Here is a 16,862-nt window from a genome sequence, read left to right as displayed (position 1 = left end):
AACACAGAAGAGGACAGTGTCCTGTGTCACACTGACACCCGTGGGCAGTGGGCTCCAACACAGAAGAGGACAGTGTCCTGTGTCACACTGACACCTGTGGGCAGTGGGCTCCAACACAGAAGAGGACAGTGTCCTGTGTCACACTGACACCTGTGGGCAGTGGGCTCCAACGCAGCCATGACGGAGGATCCTGAGGGCTGTGCCCTGTCTGCCCTTCTGTTGTTCACAGGGTCCCTTTGATTTGGAACCGGGTCAGCAGCCTCTATCAACAATGCATTACACTGGGCCAATCTGCTACAAAGGCCTCCTTAAAGAGGGCAAGAAGAATGATGCCATTTCGAGAACTAAGGCGCGCCTGGTACCAGCCATGGTTCCAATTGCTTCATATGCATGTGAAAGCTGGACAATGAGAAAGCAAAACGGAAGAAGAAACGATGCCTTTGAATTACGGTGTTGCCACAGAACAGCGAATTATACATCACCTGCCAAAAAGAACAAGCAAGTCTGTCCTGGAGGAAGTGTACCAGAATGCCCTCAAATGTAAGACGGCTTCATCTCACAGACCTAGGACACATTGGGAGGAGGGGCCAGGCTCTGAGAAGACCCAGATCGGTAAAGGGTCATCTCAGAGGAAGAAGACCTCCCAGGCGGTCCACTGACACAGAGGCTGCAACAAAGGCTTTAAGTGTAGCCGAGACCAAGACGATGGTGTCAAACCAGGCAGAAGCTTCTCATTCTGGTGGACAGAAGGTCACATGAGTGAGAATGGACTTGACAGCACCTAGGAAAGCTAGTGGCTGCGTGGATGGGAAGACAGAGCTGCAACCCGAAAGGCATGTGGTTCAAACACACCAGCTGCTCAGCAGGAAAGACGATCTGCTCCTGTACAATCAACTGTCTCTGAAATCCCACTGGATGTTCCGCTCTGAGGAGGTTCTGACCCGAAGGCACACAGTACCGACATAGGGAAGGACAGATACACAGAAAGGTACGTATACATGTGTTCTTAAATTAGAAATGTGTACATGTGTGCTGTTCTGCACCATTAAGTTGGAACCAACTCATAGGTGGCCCTACAGGGTTTTCAGAGGATGTAAATTATACGAGATGGTCCATCTTTCTCCACTGACCAGCCTGAAGGTTTGAACCATTTGCCTTTGAGTTGGCAGCACAACTCCTTACCCACTTTGTTGTTCTTAGGTGCCATCAAGTCAAGCATGACTCAGAGTGACCATATGAACAGCAGATGAAAGCTCTGTCATATCTTGTGCCATCTTCATGTCTGACATCCTCAAGCCCGTTGCAGCAGGCACGGTGTCAATCCACCTGGTTGACCTGGTTGAGGGTCTTCTTCACCTTTGCAGACTTGACACCTTTCCAAGCATGATGCCCCTCTCCAAGGACTTGCCTCTCCTAACAACATGCCCAGAGTATGTGACATGAAGCTTTGTCATCTTTGTCTCTGAGGAACATCCTGACCGAGATTTCTCCAAGACTTATCAGCCGGTTCTTTTGGCCACCCATCGGACAGTCAGTCCACCTCGCCAACATCATAATTCAAAGGCACAAAGTCTTCTGTCACCGTTACTCACTGTAGCTCTCAGATTCACAGCACCTGATTGAGAAGCTCGTGGCCTGAATTAGGCGCACCTGTGTACTACTATTCATTGTTTGAGGGATCTCTGGTGGCCTAACGGTAAGGAGCTGTGCTGCCATCCCAAAGGCATATGGTTCGAATCCACCAGCTGCACCATGGGAAAAAGATAGGCAATCACTTCCTGTGCAATTAAACTGTCTCTGAAAACCCGGTGGAGGGTCAGATATGAGTTGGTTCTGACTCGATGGTGCATAACAACATTCATTGCTCATTACAGATGAGTTGGGACTGATGGAAACTGAGTTTTTGAAGCTATAATTTCACAAGAAGAGATTTTGCATCTTTCTCCTGAGGAGACCTGGTGGAGCTGAACTGACAGAGAGGTATAACCTTTGTATTAGCAGCACAGCTCTCTGGTGTACTGTTGACCTACTCTACCAGAGCTCCGTGTGTGTGTGTGTGTGTGTGTGTGTGGTGGTGGTGGTGGTTGTTTACCATCAAGTCAGAGCCGACTCACAGCAGACCCTCCAGCAGGTTTTCAGAGGCAGTTGCAGAGGAGGTGCAGCTGGCGGACTTGAACTCCCTGCCTTTGGGATTGCAGTGCAGCTTCTTGCCACTAGGCCACCAGAGCCCCTGTATGCATATACACACAGCTTTAAAACAATTCAGCTAAGACATGAAAGCAGTGGCTTGTGAGGATGCAGACCCCATGCACGGGTCTCAGCGCTAATCCCATCTCCGGAATCTATCAGTCTCATTGCGCTGAGCCAGGCTACAGGTTATGGGGAGAAGTTGGGTTTCAAAAACAATGAAAATCAAAAGCAAATACTGTTTTGAAGTTTTCAAATCAATGCTGTGGAATCTAAATTCCACTTGGCAGCTGGGAAGAAGCAAGCATTCTCTACAGCACGAGCGTGCACGTCTCACGAGGAGAGTGGACCTGTTCTTAATCTCCTTTTATGAAAGAAGGAAGGACAACACTCACAAGTCCCACTTTCTCCTTCGGGCTCCTTTCGCACTGTCCTGAACAGCCAAGCCCTAAACAAGCTAAAGCAAAGTCTATCAGAAAACCTCCAGATTTTTTGACTCCTTTCTATTTTTATAAAAAGCCTCTAGGGAAAGAAGCTTTAAGTCATTTTGCTACCAATATTCAACAAAAGTATTTCCACATTTTCAGTGAATTCACAAGGTCTGATTTAATATTCAGTAAAAATGAAGTGATGTGGTCGACATCCGAAAATCAATGTTTAAAGTTCTAAAATGAATTTTAAAAATATCACAAATTCACATGACTATAACTCTATTTTATCCACGAGTAATAAAACTGATGTGGAGAAGAGAGAACCCATTACCCCTCATGTAGAATGCCCCACATGCCAGCGGCTGCTGTCAGAGCTGGTGTCTGCTGTCCTGCCAAGGACCCTGTGTGGCCCTGGTGGCCCAGCGGTTCAATGACGGCTGTCCACTTGGAAGCAGCTCCTAGCTGACTCTGCATTGGGCTTCTAGGGCTGTAAATCTCACAGGAGACCCTCTCTCTCTCCATTGGAGCCATTAGTGAATTTGAACTACCAGAGAGGCAAGGCCCTGGGGTTAGTATCACAGCCCCACAGACCAGGCCATCAGAGCTGGCCAGTACCAACAGAAGGTACTTGTAAAGGTGTTCCTTGACCATATACATTTGGGAAGCAGGTAATGAATGAACTTCATTCATAGAACTTCTCCAAAGTTAACCTATTGATGAGGATGTTGATTATTCAAGAGGCCACTTTATCTTGTCATCTGTTTACTCATTTAGCAAGTATTAAGAATGACCATATTGAAATAGGTGAGATTCTAACAGGGTGTGGAGTCCTTGGTGGCACATACAGCTAAGTACTCCATTACTAGCCAAAAGGCCAGCGGTTCTAACCTGCGCAGAGGCACCTTGGGACGCCAGCCTGGTAACGTGCAGAAAATCCTCCCGAGCCGCTCTGCTCCCCGTGCACAGGGCTGTCGTGCGTCACAGGCAACAAGAAGGAAGCCGACAACAGAGCGCGTGCCGGTGTTTGTAAACTAGTTGCTAAGAAAGCAAGCAGGCCCAATCTGTCCTGTTTGCCAATTTCTGTGACACAAATGCTCCCATTACAGCTGATCTAAATCTTTCTCTAAGCAAATGCACACAAGGGCCCCAGCACATCTCTGGGCTGCACTGATGGAGGAAGCATCCAGTGTTTCTCCTCCTGTGTAAATGGGGGCCACAGACGGTGGGCACAGGAGGACGAGGAGGGTGGGAACCACTGAGAGCGCTGGGTGAGAACCGCAGGGGACTGAGGACGGGCTCCCATGAGGCCTTCACACATCCTCAGGCTGTCCTGCCCACAGAAAAGAGAGCACCTTTACGTTACGGGAGGGGAAGAGCATCCCAGCAGAAGGAACGGCGAGTGGACAAGGGCGTGTCTGGCATGAACGTGGTTGTTTTCAAGGCTCAGGGGCCTCTTTGACCGGACTGGATGAGTTGGGGAGAATGAAGAGATGTGACTGGAAGATTGGTGGGGGAAATTGGAGGGCCCTGGGGATCCATCTCTCAGTTGGGAAGTGAGATTTTAAAATCAGCATTTGACGTTTTCTTGGTTTTGTTGTGACCACCTGACTGCACGTGGACAATGGACTGAAGAACTCTCCTCTCTTATCGCACTGTGACCCTCTGTTTCCTGAAAATCCTTCCCCTAATTGCCTGCCATAGTATTTTTTGGAAAATGTTACATTAGGAGATTTAAAAAAAAAAAAAAAAGCCTTACTATCTCCCAACCTCATAAAGAAGAAAAAGAAAAATGAAGGTTCTCCTTTGTGGCTTTTAAAAAAAATTGTGTGTGTGTGTGTGTGTGTGTGTGTGTGTGTGTGTGTGTCTTTTATCTTCAAAACCTCCTAAGTTTTTCCAAGAAAGATCAGGAAAATCCTCACAGTTCACTGTTGCTATTGTTGTTTGATGCCGTCAAGTCAACTCTGACTTGTGGTCACCCTGTGGACAGTGGATCGGAACCTTACCCAGCCCTGTGTCACTGTCACCATCTCTGATGTGTTGGAATCCACTGTGTCCACCTGTCTTGTTAAGGGTTTGGGTTTGGGGTGTTTTCTTCCTCTGACCCCCCATCTTCCCCAGCACTATGTCCTTTTCCAAGGACTGACCTCTCCTGACAGCACGCCCGAAGTGCATGGGACAAAATTCCACCAGCAGAGACAAGAAAGGAATAATGACAGAATGTGCGCAGAGCTGAAATTGGAAAATAAAAAGGGAAAAACTCACTCGGCATTTCTCAAGCTGAGAGAACTGAAAAACAAATTTAAACCTTGAGTCACAATATTGAAAGAGGCTGTGGGCAATACATTGAACAACTCCAAAAGCACCAATAGAACACGGAGGGAATACACAGAGTCACTGTACCAAAAAGAATTGATTGACAGTAAAACAAATTCAAGCAGTACATGAAGTACTCTGACCCTCCACAATGGGCTGTAGTGTGTCAGGAGGTGTGAGGACGGTACAGGATAGGACGGCCTTCAGATCGTAGTTCATAGGGTCGCTAGGAGTCATACACATCTTGACGGCACCTAACAACAACAACAAAGTTAAAAATCTGAAGATCTAGAGAAACCGGGATCCGGGCCAGACAACACGATGCAAAGGGCTCTGTCCACAGCCTCGTGGTCCCCAGGGAAAGAGGACCCTGGACTAGCAGCACCTCCCGTAATGGACGTCTCATGGAGATGGCTGAACTCTGCTGTGTGCCGGCCGGTGTTGGGGTCACCAGCCGCAGGGTCACTGCCGAGCACCTGCAGTGTGGCCAGGGGCCCGAGGACCAGCCTGGTAAGCTTTATCTCATCTAAATTCATTTAAACATAAACAGTGGCTCATGGCCTTGGCTCCCATGATGTACTGCACAGGCCTAGAAGATACTAAAGAAGAAATGAGAAGTGGCAACGTCTTCCTTCATGCAGTAAATAAAACTCTGCTCTCAAATAAGCGTATTCCCACGGGAGGGAGGTCACCCACTGGCAGCATTGCAAAGGTCACTCTGCAATTTTGTCTTCTGATGGGATTTTCTGGCCCTCCCGCCCTCTCTTTCTTTTCCCTTTAAAAGCCCTATACAGGCCAGAAAACTTGTTAATGCTTCTAAATAATAGATTAGCATTATTTATTGGTCGTGCTTGTGTATTCATTCTCTCTCAAAAACATTACCACATTGTAGACAAAAGGCTGCCTCTTTGATGGAAGGGAAGACTTCAGAAGACCACAGAGAACAAAAGAGCCTTATGGCTGTGCACACATGTGTGTTTCATCGACTGGAGGCTGCAGCCCACCACACAGCAACCATTACCTCACCCTCCTCCCCCTTAAATTACCTCACACCAAGTCGATGGATGGGAACATGGGCAGGAATATATGGCCCATTAAAAATTCCCTACTCACCTTCTAGTGACAGGCAGGTCTCAAAACCTTCTGTTATCTTGCAAGATAAATCTTATTTATTGATTTCACTAAGGTGTGCCTGATACTGCCCATGGTCTTTGCAATTTCTTGCTAGATATCAGAGAGCTGGACAATGACTAGGGATGATAGAAGGAGAGTTGATGCCTTTGAGCTGCGGTGCTGGAGAGTGTTGAATGTACCATGGACTGCCAGGAGAACAAATAGGTTTGTCCTGGAGAGGATGAAGGCAGGCTGCTCCTTGGAGGCAAGGTGTCTGAAGCTTCATCTGACATAATTTGGACATGTTGCAAGGTGGGATCAGTCCTTGGAGAGCGATGTCATGCTTGGGAGGGTGGAGGGACAGCGAACAAGATAAGATGAATTGATTCAGTGACTGGGGTCATGCAGACGGGCATGTAGGAGACAATAAGATTGGCAAAGGATAGAGCAGGGTTTAGGGCTGTTGTACACAGGGTCACTATGAGTTGCAGATGACTCACCAGCAAATAACAACAACAATTATTTTACTCTCTAACATCCCAATATTTTTTTCCTTAAATAACATTTTTAATTTTTTACTGGTTGTCTTCTAAAGTTCATATGCATTGTCCTTCCCACCAATCTTTGCCATTTTCTTCACTACTCCTCCCTCCACCCATCAAATTGTACGACCTTATGATTTCTCTCCGCTCTGCCCATCCTCGGCCCTCGGCTCCTACCCCCTTACCTTGGATCCTTACACATGTTCTATTAGTTATCTTCCTACCTCTAGAATAGTGATCTTATACCAGAATTGTCCTCAGAAGATTGAATTAGTTCACTTAGCATAATGGTCTCTTGTCCCGCCCAAGTTATGTAGTAATTTCAAAATCCTTGGTCCTGCATGCTGCGTAGTAGTCCATCATGTGAATGTACAGTTTCTCAATCTGTTCGATTGTGGTTGGACATTTGGGCTGTTTCCATGTTCTTCTGATGGTGAATAACGCTGCTAAATTATGATCATTGATGGACAAATTTCCACGTGTATCTCAGTTCTAATTTTCTCTGGGTATATTTCTATCAGTTATAAGCAGGAGTGGTGTCCACTTCCTAAATAACATGCCTCCAGAAACTCTATGAACTTTGATAAAAGTCGACAGTTGTAGAGGGATTTCAGGCCTTTTGTTCATAAGGTCTCTATGAGTTGTGCTTGACTTGAAGGCAATCAATTGCAACAACAATATTCCTATCAGTGGAATATCTGGATCATACAGAATTTCTACATTCAGCTCTTTGAGGAAATGCCAAACTGCCTTCCAGAGTGTTTGTACTATTTTACAGTCCCACCAACAGTGTATAAGAGTTCCTATCTGGACACCCCTCCAACATTCATTACTTGCTGTCCTGTTAAATTTTGTTACTGCTACTGAGGTGAGAGACTCTATCACTGTGGTTTTGATTTGCATCTCTCTTATGCCAGTGATTTGGAGCCTTTCTTCATGTATCTGTTGGCCATCTGAATATTTTCCTCTGTGAAAAGTCTCTGCATGTCTTTTTCCCATTTTGTAATTAATTGATTAGTCTTTTTCTTGTGGAAGCCCTGTAGGATACTGTATACTTTTGATATGAGACCCTTGTCTGAAATGGTATTGCCAAATGTTTTTCCCCAGTCAGTAGATATTCTTTTTGCTCTGTTGGAAAAGGTTTTTGATGCACACAGAGATTTAAACTTTAGAGGGTCACATTCATCAATTTTATCCTCTCCTGGTTGTGTATTTCTTGCTGTGTTTGTCAGCCTTTTTATACCATTAAATAGGCTCTCTAAGTTTGGTTCAACTTTGTCTCTTACGATTTTTATAGTTTGAGGCTTTACTCCCAGGTCTCTGATCCACCTTGAGTTGATCTTTGTTAATGGTGAGAAGTGTGCATCCTGCTTCAGCTTTCTGCAGGTAGCAGTCCAGTTTTGCCAGCACTATTTTTGAGGTTGTCATTTCTCCATTTGATAGATTTTGTTTCTTTGTCAGGTATCAGCTGACCATAGATAGATGGATTAATTTCTGGGTTCTTGATTCTATTCCATTGGTCTATAACATCCCAGTCTTAAAGAAGTGAGCTTATAAGTGGTCCAAGGTCAAGGTTTGAAATTTTCAGGGTTCAAATGATGTCACCGCATCACTTCCCTAGTGAACTTGCTTTATTTCCTTCATTCCCCCTTCATTTCTTACTCTCTTTTTCATCAGTTTAGCAAACTGTTCTTGAGAGTTTACTAAATGGCTTGTGGATGGTGATCTACTTTTGAAAACTTAAATAGTGAAAACTCTCTGGGCACAAGATTCTTATCACTATGCCCATTGTGGGCACGTCCACCCAACAGCAGCACAACAGGGCAGTCGGCCGTGGAGACACAGTTGTTAAAGCAGACAAGTCCTGATGTCTGTCCGCAGGCAGTGGGGGGTACCAGACCCAGGACAGGGTGCAGGCATCGTGGGGAGGCCTGGAGACACAAGAGACTCTGAAAGACATCAAACCCCCTGTGTGCAGGACTGCACACAAATAAAGAGAAAGACTTCAAGAGCCAGAACATTAGACACAAATACCATCTAGAAACTGAAGAAGAACAGCAAAGTGTTTCCTAGAATCCTCTTCAAGGACCTCAGAAAGAAGTGTTTCAAAAGTATCAAGTAAAGTGTTACTTAGCATTTAGCTTCCCCTGAGTGCTCTTCTCCCCTTCATCCTCTTGTTAATTTCTCTTTATTAGCTTTGTGGTCTGCAAAGACATTTTGTATTATTTCAGTGTTTCTAATTTGTTGAGCAAAATAGGTAAAAATGTTCAAAGAGGGAAGAGGAGGGAAAAGGGAAAGGGGGGAGTCACAGGGAGCAGGATTGGGAAATGTTCGGCGAGAACTTGAAAAGTCAAAAGTCATTGCTATAGTGTTGTAGTTGTTAAGTGCCACTGAGTTGTAGACTACTCATAACAACCTTATGAGCAAAGAGACCTGAGCACTGTTCATGGAGTTTCATAGCAGATCCTCTTTTTGAATGAAGGCTACACATTTCACAGAAGGAGACTGCCCACCTCTCTCCTCAGGGGCAGCTGGTGGATTTCAATTGCCAGAGATGACACTATCTTTAAGTTAGAAGCAAACATCTCTTTCTCAAGGCCATTGGAACTCACTAAATGGGGATCAGACAGTCAGAAATATTTAGGCATCAAAACCCCTCTAATATTCAGCTTCAAGTTATGTCTCCAATTTACGATCTCAGCCCCAGCAGCTGAATCTCTACTAAGTCCTGGAATATTTGGTGTTCTGCTTCTCTGCACTGTTTTATTGTCTTTCCAAATTCTCAGCAATGCCTGAAAACCTAATTTCAATTGGTTCACCTATAGGAAGTCTTTCTTAAGCACCTGTCTGATCAAGCATCTCCCATCTCTCAACTGAATCCTAAGGTAGCTCAATAAACAGCATGGCAGGCATGTGGGAGGTTTGTCTTGGAAGACTGATGGATTACCAGTAACAAAATGAGGCTGCGTTCAAAATCAACTTCTTTCAAAATTAGCAATTCCAAAGGAGCAGAGGGCCGTTCTCCTTTGCCAGTAGTTCTGGGTCAATCTTAGGTATTAAAATCACTATAAAAAGTACACGCGGTCATGGGCATTGGTGTTCTAACTCCCGCTGAATCATCTGACCTTTGGATCTGCTTTTTCCTAATGGTTCAGGCCAAGGTATCCACTCTTTTGACAGAACAGCTCCTCTGTTAATAGAAGTAGCTCTGAACAGACTATTAATACCCAGGCAGATGCACAAACCATCCAGATGGATAATTTCAATGTTAATACAAAAATATTTAAAAGAGTACAGAATGTCACAGAGGATTAGCAATACAAAAGAGATAGAAGGCATTTATTTTTGGAAAAGCAATTTCCCCCCTGTGTCACTTGTACATTTTAAATAACACTTTTACCAAGAGTGCATGAATTCTACTTGCATTGGAGACAGTTGTGCACCTAGGTGAAGGATGCATGCATTGGTGTGGTGACCTGTGCTGCATCTCCTCCGGTCCTGCATTCACTGGCCAAGCTCAGAGGCACTGCTGTCATTCTACAGAAGGACCGGGGGTTGGAAAATACAGCACTGGGAACAAAAGTGAAGCTGGAGGTTGAGTGACAGAATTTTGCAAAGTCAATGACTTATACATTGAAATTACCTTTTTAAAAACCAAACTGCAGCTGTGCATGTGGACCTGGCCTGATGGCCACCATGGGTCAGCCTGACGTCTGTGAAGGGTTGATGGAAAATATCGGCAAGGGGCTGACCGTGGAGCACAGACTATGTCCCACACCTTGCAAGAAAGACCTGTGATTTACTAAAAATAAATTAAAAAATTGAAAAAAATCAGCACCTGAGAGCCTTAGGGGCATAGCTGTACCTGGCACACGGGGGTCACGGGGAATCAGGGGCAACTCATACATGTTCTCAGAAGTGTGGTTAAAAACAATAGTTCATTAACGGTTTAAAATTCTCTTCCTTTAAGGATCTCTTGTTGTTGTTAAGGGCCGTGGAGTTGTAGATGACTCATAGTGACCCTATGAATGAAAGACCTGAACACGTGTATGACTTTCATCGTTTCTCCAGGTTCATAGGGTTTCCAGAGGCAAGCTATTGTGGAAGTGGATGCCACTCCTGCTTCCAAGCTTGTTTTAATCAGGGAGCACCACCAAACACTGTCCATCATGGGTAACCATTATCGCATTGGACACGTCGGTGTCACAATGTTCAGCATCACAGCAACCATGAAGTACCTCTGTACAGAAAATGCACAGACCAGGGCTGTATCACTAATAGACTCAAATGAACAGTAGCATTGGTGATGGTGATGTTAGGTGAAGTCAAGTTGGCAGAGTTACCCTGTGAACAACAGACCAAAATCATGCCCTGGCCTCTGCCACCTCATTGCCATCCTCACTGCAATCCATGAGCGGATGTCAGCTCATGCAAAGCACAGCCAGGTTCTCAGGTTGTCAGTGTTTATGGGTACAAACCACTGAACTTTCGGTCCACAGCCCTGCACCTTACGCACTGTGCCACACAGACAGGAAAAACCTTCATTAATAGGGCAGAAACAACCTGAAGAGGAAAGTGATTCTCCAAAGAGGGACCGCGTCGTTGTCACTGAAGAATGTGGGAAGAAGCAGGAGAATCCGTGTGTGTTTACTGTGTCTTCTCAGCAACAAGGTCAACAACATGTGGGAGGGAAAATGTTCTCAATGCAATTAACCATCCTGCGTGCTCGAGAAGGAGTCCTCAAAGCACCAGTGGGGCAGGACAGGCAGGCGAGGACACATGTCCATCCACTGTAAACAGTCCCGTGCCAAATACACATGCAGCTCACTGCTCCCGCATGTCCCCAACAGCGAGCTGCCTTCATACCTCTGTCCCAGGTGGTGTGAAGCACGAGCCCGGCTGCAGCGGCTGCAGGATGTGCAGGGGGTTTACAGCAATGGCACAGAGAGGTAAGCCCTCAGATGCTAGCCAAAATGTTGGCCTTTAAAACTCACCCAGCGGCTCGACAGGACAGAGGCATGGCGATCGCTCTGGTGAAGGGCTGTGTTGCGCGCAGCCAGGTCGATTTCACCGCCCAGAACACCCTATGAGCGGTTCTGTCACGTAGGTTACTATGAGTCAAAACAGCTCAGCACACGCTTGCAAGATAGTAATTTACCAACTAGATCATGTCTCCTCTATCAGCCGGCAGACGCGAAGCAGACAATCACACAAGTCACATGATAACAGCGAGAAAGGCGAGTAACAAGGAGCACAGGCTGCTCTGAAAGCAGGGCCTGGGCTGCCAGTCCCATGGTAGAGATTTGAAGGTTTGTGTAAGGATGTGACATGCATTACTTGGGACCCACAGGGTGCTGGCCTTCTAGGTCCTTTCCCAAGCTGCCATCCGCCGTTTCCTGTGTGCTCACTTGCCAGGTGGATTCATGGTAACAGGAGTGAGCAGACACAGAGCACTGTGGTCGTACCCATCAGCTGCTGACCTGCATCGACCGAGCCCTGTTAGACCCCACCGCCACTCCCTCCACTTTGTAGAAGTGAAAGCAGGGGAGGAAGGCATGGAGGTGACACACTTGCACACAACTGGGCAGCTTGGCCACAGTGCAAACCTCCATCTACTACGTTTGACGATTCACCTCAACCGCTGACCTCACCCAGTGGCCAAATCTGTGCTGAAGATGTTGATCTAATCTGAAAATGGCCATATGTTAAATACACACATACAGGGAAGAGCAGCCTTTCCAAAACTAGATGTCAATATATCTCAATCCACGTTTACAGAAGAGTTGATTTAGTGAGAACAAGAGGATTCCTCCTGTAAAGGCTTTGACTTCGTACAAACAGGGTCTGGGAGATACAGTGTGGAATCCAACCTCAGAAACTACATCTTCCAAGTGAGTGTTTCCCCTTGCTGTTGTGAGATGCAGCCGTGACCCCTTTATAAATGTCAGAGTTACATACAAATGGTTCTTTTTTAACTAAGCCACACACAGTCTAATATTAACAACTTAAGGTACATACACTGGTTCATAATAAGAGAAAACTAATTTGCAACTCACCTCAAAACATTATCACTACCACTGTATGATCATGTTAAGGGCGTTTTAGTGGCACTGGGAGTACTTCTCCAGTGTGTTTATGTAATACAAATCACTCGATATACTTACTATATGCAAAGACCAGTATTTGACAATGGACATTGCCTCCTATTCTGACTACGTACAAATCCTCCTTAAAGACAGACTTAGAAACAGCAGTGCTGGTAGGCAGGAATGCCGGCGACACACACACACACACACACGCGCGCGCGCGCACACACACACACGATGCTGATCCATCACCGTGCTCGTGTTAACATTTAAAACAGGCCAACATGTGCTGAGAGATACACAGAAACGTAACTCCACAGATGACATCTTCCCTATTCAGCCCAACATCGATCATTTGCTGTTAAGTAAACATTTTACAGTAAAAAAGAGTCAAAGAGAACTTTCATCATACAGGGAAAGAACTGAGCTGGGAGAGGAGAAAGGGGCTGACCTGATGCTGGAGAGGAGCCGAGTCGGTGACTGCGGGTGGGAGAAGGCTGTCAGGAGGTCTCCACAGAGGCAGTGAGGCCTCTTCCTCATGCCGCCACGTTGTGAGATGCGGAAAAGCACCCACTCTCCCCCACATTGAGAGAGAACATTCTCTCCATCACTGTGAACTCGCTGCCATCGAGTCGTCTGGCTCACAGAGGACCCCCACCCCCTCGCAGGTTTCCAAGGCCGTAAATCACACGGGAGGAGACTGCTCATCTCTGTCCCAAGGACCGCAGTGTGTTTGCGTCACTGGGAATGTCGGCCTCTGGGTAGCAATGCCACACACTGAGCTCGTTGCACCGTGCTCCCTGAATTCACAGCACAAGAAAGCATTATCTTCTGTCTTTCCTTCTCGTGCTCCACCCCTAGACCCTTTCTTCATCCTTCAACACTCACCAAACCAAGCCCTGCTCACTTCAGGGACTTTTGCCTGACAAGCCCCCTGGCTTAGCGAGGCTGTACGCCTTGAGGGGGAGAATCCCCATCCTTCTCTCATGGGGCAGCTGGTGGATCCAAGGGCCTGACCTTAAAGTGTGCAGAGCAGCATCTCACCAGACTTCACACCCTTTAACAGCCTCCAGGGAAGGTCTGCAAAGTGCCTGGGCGGCCCAGACCTAAGGCGTTGCGCTGCTAACCCAAATGTCCCTCCTCTCGGGTGTGAATCCAACAGCATCTGGGAGAGAAGGATGTCCGATCGCCTCCTTACGATTTACAGCTTCGGAAACCCAGCAGAGGGCCAGCTGTGAGCTGGTTCCTAGATGACAGCAACGAGCTGAGATGAAGAGGGAAGGTTTGCTGTGCAGCCCGCATCCTAATTCTTATGTATTTTATAACTCAGGGAGAGGAGCCAAGGAAGAAAAGCCATGCTTATTGAGTTGATTCTGATTCACCCCATATAGAGCAAGGGGATTCTGGTGGCCTCGTGGTAAGAAGCTTCACTGCAATTCCAAAGTACATGGTTCAAATCAACCAGCTGCTCTGACGGAGGATGGGCAATCTCCTCCTGTGCAGTCAACTACCTCTGAAAACTCACTGGAGGGTAAGCGATGGTCAGTCCCAACTCTCCAACACACAACTCTACAACAACAACCTATGTAGCAAGGGTTCTCTCATGCTTCCTTGGCTGTGGTGTTTCTGGGTGGATTCAAACTGCCCCCCTTTAGGCTACTCATAACGCGCCCAAGTCATCTTGGCATTCTTTCTCCTTCTCTGCGTCCCAGGGATACAGAAGCGTCACTGAAACTGGAGTTTCCTCCTCCATCTTCCTGACCTGTTGTCACAGAGAGTATTTATTCAGCCTAAATACGGTGACTATGTGAGGGAGTCGTGTAAAGACCTGAACCAACAGCAAGGAACATAAAGAACATATTTCTGTTGTTGTTTTACATGTTGAGAGGATGAAAGAGAATGAAGAGTGTCATGTTTTAGGGGCTGTGATATTGCTTGACAAATTAGAGCAATATTTCTGAAGTGTACTTAATTATAAATTGGCTTGAACTTTCAAAAGGACAGGGCTTGGAGGTAGATGTGTCCTGAATGTGAAACATTACTGCGTAAACAATGTATTAAATCATTTTCATAAAAAAACCACACAGCAATCTAATGCTTCAGAGGACATTAAAAAAACAAAAACAAAAACTAACCCAAAAACAACAACAAAAACCCAACTTGTCCAGAGCTCTTCATAGAGGCTAAATGAAAGAGAAGGGTATTTGCCAAATTCAACCAACACGCTTAAGGGAACAGGTATTTCATCATCTGACTAGATGTCGTGAAGTTCTCATCTCATTAACCATCCCACAAACATCTCTCTGGCTTCGAGGCCTGGAGTAGGACAGACAGGGACAAGCAGTCACTTAGTAAGCACCACACCCTCTACAGGTTATATCACCAAATTCTTTGTTACTAAAAGTCACAAAAGAACATGGACAAGGTTCTTTGAATGTCCACATTCTCTGAGAAACCAGGAAGCAGCAAGAGCTCAGTTCAAAGCTTACTCCAACCCCTTCTTAGCTGTGTGGCCTGGGGCAAGTTGCCTCATCTCTCTGAGCCAGTGGCCTCTCCTATCAGCATGTGTCCAGAGCTCCCAGCTCAGAAGGGGAGGAACTGGGGCTGCCACTGTGAAGACTGGGTACCTCTGCAGTCTGGAGGAGTAAATGTGATTGTTCATGCAAAATTAACGCACTGCCTGGCACAGAACAAACACTCGGTAAACGAGGTCTGGGGTTACGGCAGTCGGTAACAAATAACCCAACCAACACCTTGGAGACAGAGCCAACAGGCCTTTTCTTTTCCCCAGACGCCTCTTCCTTTTGCCAGATGAAGTAACCTGATCATTGGAAATTGCTTTCTTGAGGCTGGTAAGTGGTACCTGTCACATTAGACATTGGTCCACCAAATATTTTTATTTTAAATTAATAGAACTAATTTGCAGTGATTCAGCTAAGGAGAGGAAAGACAGACAGACAGACAATGCACAGAAGAACATCACTCAGTCACCCAGCAGGCGAGTCATGAACAAGCCCACAGGGGTGAGGCTTCTGCAGGCCTGAGCTCTGCAGGGCACAGCCCTGCGTGTGGGGAGGCAGGGTGCTGCCTGTGACATGTGTTCTTCACCCCAAACAAACATCACTCTTGTCTTGGAATCCTCACGGATTGCTGTTACCCAGGGCTCCCTGCTAATGCTGGCAGAGACATTTAAATGGTGACTGAAATACATTTCTGTGGTTTGTGTAATGCTCAGAAGAAGAGAGGGGAAAAAAATATCCAGAAACATGTAGAAAACTGGGTAATAAAAAACCATACACAATGATGAGGTCACCGTTGGGTGACCAAAGGTTCTGGCCAAGGAAAGCATCTGCCAGGAATGCAGACTGGCTGTGAAGATAGACAGACAGACAGATGCAGTGTTATCAGGATAGAATTCCCAAGAAGTTTCTCTTACATTTGATCCACAGAGCGACAGGTGCTCTTGGAAATGAGATCCAGTGTTTGGCTCAGGCCGTGTCCTCTGTCAAAATGCGAACAAAGGATTGGAACATCACTGCCAGGCTGACAGCGCCCATTAACCTCTGTCTCGGAGTAAACCGCTCTTATCTGCCGGCACCTGCTGCCCGCTGCACCGGCCGCTTATCTTCACTTGCAGGCCCCAGAATGACCCCGGCTCTGAAAATGCAGCAGAGCGCATTCCACTGCTGCTGGGGCCTTGCTGGTGATGAAGACCCCGAGGGCTGAAGAGGAGTTTCGTAAATGAGTGTTTATCTATCTGAGGAGCACACATCCCCACTGGCTGGAGCTCTGCCAGGGAGGCCAGTAATGTTCCCAGTCTGGGAAACCCAGGGCTGAGTATTCTTCAGGCTGAGAGGAGAGGGCAAGAAGAGGTGAACGGAGGTCCTTGACACAGCCCCACGGCCAGGCCTCTGAGAACGTCAGTGTGTTTGTGTCATAAGTGACTTCCTTCTAGTCGTCTGGAAAAACTGCCAAAGAAGGGCTAGTGTCCTTACGGCAGAGCCCAAACCGGATAGGGCTCTTTTACTCGATGAATCTGTTAAAAGCCCATTTCAACCCAGGGGTCTGGACAATCCCTTCTACTGTGTCAGGACTAGCAGAGAAGAGCAGAATCTTGGGGCCTGGCGGCTACAGAACTAGCTACTAAGCACAGGACAGAGATTTGAACCTGCCACTCCCCCTGCAGGAGA

Source organism: Elephantulus edwardii, unplaced genomic scaffold, assembly GCF_000299155.1.
Source record: "Elephantulus edwardii isolate Elephantulus edwardi_28Jun2011 unplaced genomic scaffold, EleEdw1.0 scaffold00200, whole genome shotgun sequence".
NCBI classification, from domain to species: Eukaryota; Metazoa; Chordata; class Mammalia; order Macroscelidea; family Macroscelididae; genus Elephantulus; species Elephantulus edwardii.
Note: the sequence above shows the minus strand (reverse complement) of the source record.